The sequence below is a fragment of the Salvelinus namaycush genome, chromosome 13, assembly GCF_016432855.1.
Source record: "Salvelinus namaycush isolate Seneca chromosome 13, SaNama_1.0, whole genome shotgun sequence".
In the NCBI taxonomy this organism is placed as follows: Eukaryota; Metazoa; Chordata; class Actinopteri; order Salmoniformes; family Salmonidae; genus Salvelinus; species Salvelinus namaycush.
The window spans coordinates 46,314,610-46,329,515 of record NC_052319.1 but is presented as its reverse complement, the minus strand read 5'-3'; positions in this window follow the sequence as shown (position 1 = coordinate 46,329,515).

Sequence of the window (14,906 nt, the reverse complement as noted above, 5' to 3'; positions counted from 1 at the left end):
ATGAGACTGTAGGATGCATTTACAGTACATGTGCAACAATGTGTGAACACCACAAGAGTTATGAGACTGCTAGGAATGCATTACAGTTACGTTCCTGCAACAATGTGTGATTAAGCCCACAAGAGATGAGACGCTAGGATGCATTACAGTACATAGTGCAACAATGTGTTAAGACCACAAGAGATGAGACTGCTAGGATGCAATACAGTACATGTGCAACAATGGTGTTAAGTTAACACCACAAGAGATGAGTCCTGCAGGATGCATTACAGACGTTGCAAACAAAGGTTAACACCACAGAAAGATGGTGTAATAATACTACAGTCAAAAATAGCAAATAGCTAATGCCTCATGTGTCAAATGTATTTACTTTACTATAGTCAGACAGAGAGGGAGACAGGAAGAATGTGACAAGATTCTATCTTCTGCCAAACCAGCCAAACTATTCCGGTTACCTATCATCCAGAACACACACTTCTGGGAGTGTTAAAATGGGAAAAGTTTTCTAAGCAAGTTCAGGCTAACCATCCATCATGGGTTACATTAGGCTAACTCCATCATGGGTACCATTAGGCTAACCTTCCAGCATGCAACGGTACCATTGGGCACTAACCTTCACCATCATGGGTACCATCTAGGCTAACCTCCTGCCAGCATGGGTACCATTGGATAACCTTTCCAGCAGGGTACCATTAGGCTACCTCAGCAGGTTACCATTAGGCTAACATTCCAGCCGGGGTACCATTCAGATAACCTTGTCAGATGGACTACCATCTAGGCTAAACCTTCCATCACGGGTACCATTAGGCGAACCTTCCAGCATGGGTACCATATTAAGGGCTAACCTTCCAGCATGGGCTTACCATTTAGGCTAACCTTCCTAGCATGCGGTACCATTAGTGCTAACACTTCCAGGATGGGTACCATTAGGCTAACATTCATCCAGCATGGGTACCATTAGGCTAACCTTCCAGAATGGGTACCATTAGGCTAAGCCTTTCCACATAGGTATGAACAGTTCCCTTCTCTTCAATAGCACCTTATTCCCTTTGGTCATAGCCACACTATATTTTAATGCACTTAATAAGGAATTGGGAAGGACGTGAAATGCTATCACTAGGGTATGATGGTACATAAAATAAAAATTGAAAATGTGTGAGCAAGGAAACTGAAGGGCATGACAAGACAATCCACACATTGGAACGATCCATTCATTTGAGGAGGAGGGAAAGTCCATGAGTGTAGAAATAGACTAAAATGGTCTGCAACAGAGCGATCGACACCATACCGAACCTATCTGAGCCGTAACCTCAAACCGATGGGGCACTTAAATAGTGCTGAGTCTGAGATGATAGTGCTATGGGTTATCTGTGATGTGCTTTGCCGGTTTTGATTACAGTATAGAGTGCATTGTGTGGTTAATGGATGAAAAGCGAGTGTAATAAAATCTAATCTTCACAAAACAAACGTTCATTGTTGTGACGCGATCCATGCTGGAAGCACGAGGAAGAACTGGCAAAGCAGTCAAGCAAAGCCAAGTATAAATACTATCTTTCTCCCAGAGGCCCATCTGAACGGAGGATGTCACCCTCACACACACAGTATACACATGCACTACACTCTGACACAACACACTCAACACTCGCCAGCCACACCACCACTACACAACACACACCACAACAACACATACCACACCACTCACACAGGTCGTATTAAAGGTTCAGATGCAGGATGGGTTTTTCTGACATACCCAAACAATCTGCTCCATGTGGTCTAGGTTAGAGTCATGCATTGAATCTCACCTCACTACTGTGTGCCGTGCGTTGCTTGCATATGTGTATCTATGTGTTTTTTAGAGAGTGGGTCACATCCTAAATCCCACACAACATAATGCATGCTATTGCCTTTATACTTAAACACCACGGCTGGCCATAAAAAATATAATATACTGCTATCTATATTAATACAGCATTACTATTCCATACTACAACACTCTAGTGGAAGAGTTAAGCTACAGTATGGAGAGGGTGGTTTAGCGAATGGAGTCCTACCCAGCATATTAGACTCATAGGATATCCCCATGCCCCACATAACTGCATGGGGAATAATCAACTACCAGAGGATCTCTCTTCTATTCCCCTAAGCCTCTTAAATCAATCAATGTGTAACACTTTTTAGTAACCTTCATGAGAAAAAGTATTTTACACATGCTATAAATGCTTATAAACACTTTATACAACTATAGTAAAATCTTCTATGGAATGAAGGCTTTATAATGTTTATCAGGGGCGCAATTTGGTTTGAGAAATGGGGGGGAGATAATATTATGTTATTTATGTTTCTATAAGTCGGATAAACACTCCATAACAGCCCTACACGATGTCCGCCTCGGAGACATCCACCTGGTCAAAGCACAACAGTTGCCCTCGTTTTGTACACATTCCAATGTAAAATCGGTGGGGGACAGTTAAGCTTTTGCCCAAAAGTTTATACAAGCTTATCAGGTTTACAAATATATTCGTTAAAGAATTTTCCCTACATGGGCCAGCAATTTTTGATCGGAGAGGAGAGAGATTCTTATTTTTAATGACAGCCCTGGAACAGTGGGTTAATGGCCGTGTCAGGGGCAGAACGACAGATTTTTTACCTTGTCAGCCAGGGGTGATTATTGATCTTGCAACCTTTCAGTTATAGTCCAACACCTAACACATAGGCTACCAAAACGCCGCCCCAGGTAGCCTAGGGGTTAGATGTTTATAATAACTAGTATGAATGAGCATTAATAAAGTGTTACGAATCAATAATCACTTCCATTTCATGGGAAGATGGTTTTGGTTGTCAGTCAGAGGTATCTATGGAAATTAAGATACAGTATGAGTTCAGGGTAAAAGTCATTCTCAGTTCAGTCAATTCAGGCACTAATGGGGAAGTACAAGCAAATCATTGGACAGTGACTAAACCAAACCCAGGTTCAAAATGTGATACCTGTATGTTTATTTGCCAATATTTCTAATATGTGTAATATGTTGCAGTATTTGGATTAGCAGTTCAAAACTCTTGGCTATCAAGCGTAAGCAGCACTACTCTAACAGATGAGTCCAAAGTCAATATTTAGCGTACACCCAACGCTAAGAAGTACTTTCATGCCCGCTCAACACTATATGAGTTCCTCACTGTCAGATACGAGAGTCCTAAAATGTTAATCAATGTTTCCACAAGTGAGAGGCTCCCAGGTTGTGGACCAACTCATACTGGACAACTGCCTCCTTAGACAACTGTGCATTCAGTTGTTGTTTTGAATATTTCTATAAAGAATTGAACTGGATGCTTGAGAGTGCAAGGACTGAGGGTGAGTGAAACTTTGCGGAATGGCTTTTTTTTAGAAAGAAGTGCCAGTATGAATGATCACCAGAGCACAGTGATTCTCAAAAAGTCACTGAGGAACATGATGAACAGATTGCAAGAAGGGCAATGGGATACCGGATACCACAGTCTCTTCCCTAATAAAGCATTTTATTGCTCTCCATACTTTGATTCTTCTCACTCCACTGGCTGCATGACAGACTTAATCCTGATATATCAATTGGAGTCTCGCAGAGCTAATCCCTCTCTGTAGGCAGCCCCTCAAAGTGATGACACTGTGGGAAGGGGGGTGTGGGGGGGCAGGTGAGCGTCTCTAGGGGGGGGGTGGGGTTCAATCCACCCACCACTCATGTCCCATAAAGTGAACTCTCGCGAAAGTTGGAGAGTTGAGTAGAAAGTGAAAACAACTCAAATTGGTGTTCAACAGCACAATTGGTTGGAGTTGTGGGGGGATAATTCTGTATGGCTACATAGTATTGGATAAAGACACACCATAACGGACATTGGTATACGTGCGCACATCACCTGCCAACATGTAGAAGTCCTGTAAATTAACAGAAATGATGGCTGCTATGTTCTGGTGGTCAGAGGCGCTAGGACGGCCAAAGCCTCTGCTTTAAACCCTTCAGCGGCACGGTGTGTTTGGTCATTAACTTAATGGCCGGAATTCAATCCCTTCGCCAGATTTGGAAATGGCACCATTTAAAGGTCATTTCCGATTGAGCCAACATATGCAGCGTTTACCGTGAATGTGGTTTCAGCATTGCTTTTAAAACTAGATCGCTTCACTCAAAGCAAGACTCTAAAAGCAGATCTGTGGGCCAAACATCCTAGTCAATGCGTGCGACTTTTCAAAAGTCATTGATTTGTTCCCCATGTGAATATGGGCTAATTGACGAGAAAAGTTCTACCTTGACACTCCTGCAGCTAGTTCCTCTTTTTTTTTTTTTTTTTAAATCTTACGATCAAGCCACAAACAACACACTGTGAAATGCCTGTGCAAGTTGCTTTGCTAAATGTTTTTTTTACAGTCTGCGAGATAGAACATGTCCTCATAGAACACCCGCGAATATCAATGCTCTAGGTAGTTTGAGCTTTCCCACTTAAACCTGACACATGTTTTCTCTAAGGGGTATTCAACTCTTACCTTACAAGGTCCAGAGCCTGCTGGTTTTCTGTTCTACCTAATAATGAATTGCACCCACTGGTTGTCCCAGGTCTAATCAGTCTTGACTAAGGGGATTACAATCAAAATAAATGCTAGTGGAACGGCTTTAATGTCCAGAGATGATTTTGAGGGGTCAAGGCCATCCCTCAACAAAAAATGCAAGAGAAATGTCAGAAAAGTTGCTCATAACCTGCATAACTTAGTGGCCCTCAACTATTAATGTTTAATAATGTATGGTTTACCGTTACAGTACAGCAATATGACCAACAAAAACAAATGTGGTTTAAAAAAGCAGCAGCTTGCAGTGAGCACAGCTTAAAGCTTCTGGAACATTTTAAGACATTGCCTACATCCCATTTGATCTGCGGTGCGAATAATCATCTCTGTGAGAATGCTCACTGACAGGTCACTGCAGGCCTCGCTGATAGCTCATCTCTTCGGACATAGCCAAACCAGGGCCGCCAGCGTTGCATGACTCTCGTGCCTTGCTACCAAAACATATCCCCTTACACACACCATCGCAGCCTGTGACACAAACCATGACCCTTTCACTACCCTAGATACATAGGCTTAAGCATGCGCGAAATCGAAGAGCACGCCAGAACATTTCCATGGTAAGGGGGTTTAACTAATTCCTGAAATAGGAATCAGTCACACTTGTAGCCCCACATCATAGACCCGCCTTTGTCTCAGCCAGAGGGGATACGTTTAAAATACCTCGTATCCAGCTCTCGTTTAGTCCTAGAGTTGATGAGTCTCTTTTGTTGTAGGACAGAACTGACACAGGGGAACGGGTTTTCCAGTTTTGAGCAAAACTGATTCAAAAAGAACTGCCGGGTTTATTGTACAGGATGCTAGATAAAGGAATACACAAACTACATTTCTCCTCACCCCTGGAACTTCATTTATCCATGATGCCATTAGGTCGGCCACTCTGAACAGGTTTCCAAGGGCCATAAGTCAGTGAACCTGATGAAAGTCAGGATCAAAAGAAGCAGCCCCACTGAAGCCCTGGAGGATGTAACTGAGATACCTCGCCCATACGGGACAATGCAGTGTGTGCCTGTGGTGTCGTGGGCCCACTGGACATAATTCATCTTGAGATCAGCTTGGTGTAGGGTTGCCAAAGGAATGGTAATATTACCGCGTAACTTTCGAAATTGACTAGTTTTAAATTACCGGAATATTGGAAAACGTTCAAGGATTTTGTGTTAGGTAATTTGCATAACAGCTCAGGTTGGCTGTAAGGGGAGGTTATTGAACCAATTGCTCTCTCTCTCATCCATCCCTCAAACTAAATTTGGCATTACCAGCGCTAATCTGGATTCAGTCATTGGCACCATCTCAACCAACAATAACTCAATAATCCTAAACCGACACCCCGAACAGCTAATCCTACGTTTTTGCGCGTCGATCAGGGCACCATTAATGGCCCACTATGGTTGTAATAGTGCTAGTTATGGGGGGACTGTCATCCATTGTTCCTCGAATAGTGTATTTTACAACATTCACTTTTAGATCTTGGCATTACTGATTACATGAAGTTACACTGCCAAACACCGGAAATCCCTGGCCATACAAAATGAGTCGTCTTCTTTCAGTACAACTACGTTACGCTGCATGCTAAATATCGAGGCCCACGCACCGATCTCCCCCCTTATCCACAAACCTATAGAGAGCATTAGAACTACTTACCCCATTTTCTTTAGAACATTGAAATAAAGTGTAACATAATAAAACCACATGAGCTCCTGTTACACACATGACCGTTGTTGCACATGCTACTGTACGTTTTCCACCAAGCCCCTCCACCCATGGAGATTCCGTCCTCTGCATTTACAGGCCCCACCTTAGAGAAGGGCATGGGTACCATCTCAAAAAAAAAAACAGTCGAGATCTTATAGTGGGGCAAATCGAAAACACATAGTTTAGGAGAAGGGGCTAGCTTCCTCTCCAACCACTATTTCTATGTTACAGCTATGCCAGTCCGTCTCAAGACTGCCCCTCACTATCCACTACATAATACTCCTGTGCGAAACTAAAAAATGTAAAAATTATAATTAAGACCTTGAATTAATGATATCCGCCTGTCATCGATGAAAAATGTCACGAGCAGGGTTGGGTGTTGGGGAAGAGGTGGAATAAAATAGGTGAACACTGATAGGGTTAGAAAAAATATTAATTTGGAAGGTTAGTCCTACCAGCCTCAAAGGTCGACCTAGAAAATAAAAAAAACAAAAGAGGCGGAAAAAGCGCAATTAAAAAAATTGTTCGACGTATGAATACACAATTCGGATTTGTAAGCCGGAAAGAAAATCTTGTGGTTCTCACACTTTCGACAGGCGCCTATAAGGGATAACATCCAAATGGTGATTAAAAAAGCCAAATGGAAACCATTTCCGAATAGTGAGAGTTGGAGACTGAATCACCACACCGTGATTACACAAAAAAAGAACACGATGGAGGAAAAAAATAAAAAAAAGTGACAAAAACAAATGTGCAAAGGAGAAAAAAGAAGACAAAGAAAGAAGAAAGTGTTAAGTAAAACAAAAAAAGTGAGTTCCCGAAAGTCATGTCAGTTGTAAGGAGTACCAGCCGCGGGGGCAAGTCCACCCCATTCCGGGACGCTCAGAAAGGAAACGAGAAGAAATAAGAGAGTAAGGAAAGAGAAGAAGAGATGAGAAAAAAAAAAGAAGGAACGTAGAACACATTCGATACACCCTAACAATATGGCGGATGGGAGTATAATGGTTGATTTCGATCTGGGACTAACAGAGAGGGAAAAAATATAAGACTCTCTGTTTAACAAGGTAACAGAGTTCCTACAAGGAGTGGAAGACATGGCAAAGGCAATGCACAGGAGTACACCAGCGTTAGAGCACAAATCTTCAAAACCAGGAAGTGGGTCTCACAAAAGTAATTAGAATCTTCCCATGTAGCCAAGGAAAGCGCGTGGACATTACTAAATGTAAAGTTTCACCCACTGCAAAATAGTGTTATATTCCTAGAACGCGTGTAGTTTTGTAAAAGACATGCAGTCAAGCTGGTCAATGACGACAGACAAAAACTACTTGGGGCTGTATTGTAAGGCTCAATTTTCTATGGGAATTGGTTTGTTTTTGCGTATTTGTGGGCCATTCGATTGATGTTACAGTAGCACAAACTACACATTGTGTCGATAATTAAAGAAGGAATGGACAATTGGAAATCAGGTAGTGATATTAAACTCTAAAAAGTACGGCAAGTATGGTTAGCATGGTAAATTTGCTGTGCAGACTGGAGGTGACAATCACTTTAGCACCAGAATCACGGTTTCCGATCATCGAAGGATCATAATAATATTGTGCTATTTTTTACTAGCCACCACCTAATCATCAGCAAGAGCAGCGTCTCTGAAATATTAATTCAAGATGATCAACACTCCGCACTGACTCAACTACTCTCCCAGCTTATAATACCGAGCCAGAGAATGTCAAAGACATAGCTAGGTAGAACAGCCTCTCTACCACTACTACTCCAATCTTCATATTACGCAACAAGTTCCCCCACAGCCTCAACCGCAGAATTAGACGTTTATCCATGTCTCTCCCGAACATTAAATTCTGAGTTGCCGCACTGTTGCTCCAAAGTCAAATTCTAGACGGTTACGCGGCGTGGTCGCGGTCATGCGTTTGTGTGAGATAGGCAGTACGATTTTTTCTATGTACATATTTTTTATTGTGAAAATAAATAATAAACCTCCATGGACATGGATAGACATCCAATTTTGAAGTCACTCATTTCGGACGCACAGGAGGAATTACATTATTTGTGCTTTGCCTAACACCCACCGTTGTAAACTGATACAGTAATGGTTGTGAGTGAATGAGTACATTGTAATGAAAGAACCTCTGACACCTACATGCTAAGGCAGTGTACGCCACAGTGCCAGTCAGTGATCATCCTTCATCAAGAATTAACATGGCATCGGAAACAAACATAATATTTCACAGGCTTTCAGAAAGGGAATTAACATATCACATAATGGTAGCTGCTGGGTCATGTTTTCATATAGGGCACACAAAATAAAACATTTAAAACCTTTGCAAGCATGAGGGAAAAAATAACATGTTTTATTGGACAAGCCGAGGGCTCCCTCACTGTTTCAGTCTGGTTTTCTTCCTTTTGGTATCGAAATATTTCTTAGTCCAATCCTCCATTCGGCCAATCATGAAACAGGACCTTGATGTTAATTGTCATCGGGCGAGAAGGAGGGAAAAAAGCAAGTGGAAACCAAAGAAGAGTTTGGTCTAAGTTTTATTGGCCACCCGAGAGAGTACTTCTTTTGAGAAGTCCTTGTACTTCAATGATTAAGGCAGTAAAATTAAAGTAAAAATAAAGGGTATAGCAATAACTATAATTTTGGAGAAAAAAGGATAAAGAAGGTGATAAGGGAATATGTAGGTTTAGGGAAGTGGTAAATGAGCCGAGGATAGAAGAGATGGGATCATCCACACAAACAAGAGAAAATGTAAACAAGTAATTGTATAGGAAGGAAACACTATGTACCAACAACAAACCTTGACTCATCACCCTCCCCTTCACACAACTTCTGCAAGACAAAGATTTCAAAAGCCCCCAAAAACATTTAACATTCATGATTATTTGGTGGGGTAAAAAAAGTTCTCATTTGGTCAGACCGAAGCCGTATTTGAATCAGTCTGGTTTATTACAAACAAACCAGAAAGCAGACGAGGGAGACTGAGAAAGAAGGGATTGTGCTAATGCTCTAAATAACCAAAGTGATCTCCCCCCCGGAACCTACAGTTGTACTAATTGGGGACAAGCCTGGCAGACTACCGAGTTAGAGAGGCTTCCACTGAAATGACGAAAGCCAGATAAAGTAAAAAAGACTTGTCAGCCCACCGCACCTCCCTTGCTGAACTACACTACCTTGTTTAGCTCCCTGATCAAGAAGGATCTTCGGACATCACAGCTTTCAAAAGGCTCATTATGCACTCTGATTGGGCACATGAGAACGAGGGATGCCTGAATGTTTCCATCAAGTATAGAAGCAGTCGACATCTCAATAGAGCGGACTGTCACTCCCAAGTGCGGGCTTTTAAGCACTCGTTAACCATTACACAGACTCGGTTAAGCGCTATCCGAGCGCACACACACACACAACACACACACACCAACAAACACACTCGTGAGCAGACAAGTGTGCTGACATATGACATCCCGACGAAACCAATGCTGCGACGAAGCAAAAACACAACAGACATAGCTTCTTCACCCTCACCGTTCGCGCTGCATCCCTCTTGTCGTACTATTCTCTCCCTCTCCCCAGCTAATCGATCCTCCCATATTCTGTCACGCTCTCACTGCCTGTTTTACCACTTAAGTTTTAGATCCTGCACTCCCATAACTAGCATAAGGACAACCCCTACTCCATTGACGCCTGCCAGAAAAGATCCTAAACTAACCACCTTCCTGAGGCTCCCAATACACCACCACGAAACTGTGTGAGATGGAAAGGAAGAAAAGGAGGGGGTGAAGATGCCACCGGGATAATAACGTAGTGCAGCCGGGAAAGACCGTGGACGACGGCAAGATCTAAGAGAGATGAGACTGCGCAAACAGAATAACGGGGACCACTACTGGAAAGTTGGGGGCTCCCATGAGAAAACTCGGAGTCCTCTGACTCCAACACAGAAACACAAAAGAATATGGAGGAACGGAGCCTGAGTAAAAACGGTATGCAAGGGTCATTCATGATACACGTAGATAGAAAATCTATAAAAGTACAGAACAAACGTATATCGGGAATATGCAGTTACACGAGTTTGAACCTTGATGGCGAGAGAGAAGGAAAAGCGACCCAGGAATAGCAACAGGCTTGGCCACCTCACAACGAGAACCTTCTCCCTATCACTCTAGAACCTAGATACCTCCTCAGCCGTTCCTCCTCCTGCTTTGCAGATAACGGCACCTAGAATGCTGACACAGGAGAGGCACAAAGAGGAAGAAGAGTCTGGTGGTCCAATGGGGGGGGTCGAAGGAATGAAGAAACGGATGCTGATGCACAGTTTTTGACTGAAGGTCAAAACAGAGGTAGACAAGCAAACAGATGGCCGGAATATGGATAAAGCAGCAAGGCTTAAGTGGATAGAGTAAAAATAGAATAAGGGATCCCCAGCTACTCAAGTTTGAGAAAATGAAAAGAATCATTCTTGAGAAACTTTAACGATGAAACCGGACCTGATGATACTCAGTCGACCTGACTGACGTCCTGGAGATGAGGTTGTGGCTGATTCCGCCAGGTTTTACTGGGTCACTAGTCTAGTTGTATTACTGTATTAATACACTGTTACTGGGCCACTAGGTCTAGTTTGTATTACTGTATTAATACACTGTTACTGGGCCACTAGTCTAGTTGTATTACTGTATTAATACACTGTTACTGGGCCACTAGTCTAGTTGTATTACTGTATTAATACACTGTTACTGGGCCACTAGTCTAGTTGTATTACTGTATTAATACACTGTTACTGGGCCACTAGTCTAGTTGTATTACTGTATTAATACACTGTTACTGGGCCACTAGTCTAGTTGTATTACTGTATTAAACACTGTTACTGGGCCACTAGTCTAGTTGTATTACTGTATTAATACACTGTTACTGGGCCACTAGTCTAGTTGTAGTTACTGATTATAAAACACTGACTGGGCCACTAGTCTAGTTGTATTACTGTATTAATACACTGTTACTGGGCTACTAGTCTAGTTGTATTACTGTATTAATACACTGTTACTGGCCACTAGTCTAGTTGTATTACTGTTTATACACTGTTACTGGGCCACTAGTCTAGTTGTATTACTGTATTAATACACTGATGGACTAGTCTAGTTGTATTACTGTATTAAACACTGTAGTGGGCCACTAGTCTAGTTGTATTACTGTATTAATACACTTGAGCTGGGCACTAGTCTAGTTGTATTACTGTATTAATACACTGTAGTGGGCACATAGTCTAGTTGTATTACTGTATTAATACACTGTTACTGGGCCACTAGTCTAGTTGTATTACTGTATTATACACTGTTCTGGGCCACTAGTCTAGTTGTATTACTGTATTAATACACTGTTACTGGGCCACTAGTCTAGTTGTATATACTGTATAATAACACTGTTACTGGGCCACTAGCTCATGTTGTATTACTGTATTAATACACTGTTACTGGGCCACTAGTCTAGTTGTATTACTGTATTAATACACTTTACTGGGCCACTAGTCTAGTTGTATTACTGTATTATACACTGTTACTGGTGCCACTAGTCTAGTTGTATTACTGTATTATACACACTATTACTGGGGCCACTAGTCTAGTTGTATTACTGTATATATAACACTGTTACTGGGCCACTAGTTCTAGTTGTATTACTGTATAATACACTGTTACTGGGCCACTAGTCTAGTTGTATTACTGTATTAATACACTGTTAGTGGGCCACTAGTCTAGTTGATTACTGTATTAATACAGACTGTTACTGGGCCACTAGTCTAGTTGTATTACTGTATTAATACATGTTAGTGGGCCACTAGTCTAGTTGTATTACTGTATTAATACAGACTGTCAGTGGGCACTAGTCTAGTTGTATTACTGTATTAATACACTGTATGGGCCACTAGTCTAGTTGTATTACTGTATTAATACACTGTAGTGGGCCACTAGTCTAGTTGTATTACTGTATTATACACATGTCATGGCCATAGTCTAGTTGTATTACTGTATTAATACACTGTTAGTGGGCCACTAGTCTAGTTGTATTACTGTATTAATACACTGTTACTGGGCCACTAGTCTAGTTGTATTACTGTATTATACACTGTTAGTGGGCCACTAGTCTAGTTGTATTACTGTATTAATACACTGTTAGTGGGCCATAGTCTAGTTGTATTACTGTATTAATACACTGTTAGGGCCACTAGTCTAGTTGTATTACTGTATTATACACTGTTACTGTGGCACTAGTCTAGTTGTATTACTGTATTAATACACTGTTACTGGGCCACTAGTCTAGTTGTATTACTGTATTAATACACTGTTAGCTGGGCCACAGTCTAGTTGTATTACTGTATTAATACACTGTTAGTGGGCCACTAGTCTAGTTGTATTACTGTATTAATAGACTGTTACTGGGCCACTAGTCTAGTTGTATTACTGTATTAATACACACTGTTAGTGGGCCACTAGTCTTCTAGTTGTATTACTGTATAATACACTGTTACTGGGCCACTAGTCTAGTTGTATTACTGTATTAATACACTGTTACTGGGCCACTAGTCTAGTTGTATTACTGTATTAATCACTGTTACTGGGCCACTAGTCTAGTGTATTGACTGTATTAACACTGTTACTGGGCCACTAGTCTAGTTGTATTACTGTATTAATACACTGTTACTGGGCCACTAGTCTAGTTGTATTACTGTATTAATACACTGTTACTGGGCCCTAGTCTAGTTGTATTACTTGTATTAATACACTGTTACTGGGCCACTAGTCTAGTTGTATTACTGTATTAATACACTGTTACTGGGCCACTAGTCTAGTTGTATTACTGATTAATACACTGTTTACTGGGCCACTAGTCTAGTTGTATTACTGTATTAATACACTGTTACTGGGCCACTTAGTCTAGTTGTATTACTGTATTAATACACTGTTACTGGGCCACTAGTCTAGTTGTATTACTGTATTATAATACACTGTTACTGGGCCACTAGTCTAGTTGTATTACTGTATTAATACACTGTTACTGGGCCACTATGTCTAGTTGTATTACTGTATTAATACACTGTTACTGGGCCAATAGTTCTAGTTGTATTACTGTATTAATACACTGTTACTGGCCCATGAGTCAGCACTTGAGTCAACTGTTGGTATTACTGTATTAATACACTGGTTAGTGGGCCACTAGTTCTGTTGTATTACTGTATTATAGCACTTTACTGTGGCCACGTGTTAGTTGTATTACGTTATTAATACACTGTTAGGCGCTACTAGTCTAGTTGTATTACTGTATTAATACATGTTACTGGGCCACTAGTCTAGTTGTATTACTGTATTAATACATGTCTAGGGCCACTAGTCTAGTTGTATTACTGTATTAATCACTGTATGGGCCACTAGTCTAGTTGTATTACTGTATTAATACACTGTTACTGGGCCACTAGTCTAGTTGTATTACTGTATTAATACACTGTTACTGGGCCACTAGTCTAGTTGTATTACTGTATTAATACACTGTTACTGGGCCACTAGTCTAGTTGTATTACTGTTATTAATAACACTGTTACTGGGCCACTAGTCTAGTTGTATTACTGTATTAATACACTGTTACTGGGCCACTAGTCTAGTTGTATTACTGTATTAATACACTGGATGGGCCACATATCTAGTTGTATTACTGTATTATTATACACTGTTACTGGGCCACTAGTCTAGTTGTATTACTGTATTAATACACTGTACTGGGCCACTAGTCTAGTGTATTACTGTATTAATACACTGTTACGTGGGCCACTAGTCTAGTTGTATTACTGTATTAATACACTGTTATGGGCCACTGTCTAGTTTATTACTGTATTATAACTGTTACTGGGCCACTAGTCTAGTTGTATTACTGTATTAATACACTGTTACTGGGCCACTAGTCTAGTTGTATTACTGTATTAATACACTGTTGTGGGCCACTAGTCTAGTTGTATACTGTATTAATAAGTGCTATGGGCCAACTAGTCTAGTTGTATTACTGTATTAATACACTGTTAGTGGGCCACTAGTCTAGTTGTATTACTGTATTAATACACTGTTACTGGGCCACTAGTCTAGTATTGTATTACTGTATTAATACACTGTACTGGGCCATGTCTAGTGTTTAGTTATAATTACACTGTTACTGGGCCACTAGTCTAGTTGTATTACTTGATTAATACACTGTTACTGGGCCACTAGTCTAGTTGTATTACTGTATTAAAACACTGTTACTGGGCCACTAGTCTAGTTGTATTACTGTATTAATACACTGTTATGGGCCACTAGTTTAGTTTGTATTACTGTATTAATACACTGTTACTGGGCACTAGTCTAGTTGTATTACTGTATTAATACACTGTTACTGGGCCACTAGTCTAGTTGTATTACTGTATTAATACACTGTTTACTGGGCCACTAGTCTAGTTGTATTACTGTTATTAATACACTGTTACTGGGCCACTAGTCTAGTTGTAGTTACTGTATTAATACACTGTTATGGGCCATAGTCTAGTTGTATTACTGTATTAATACACTGTTACTGGGCCACTAGTCTAGTTGTATTACTGTATTA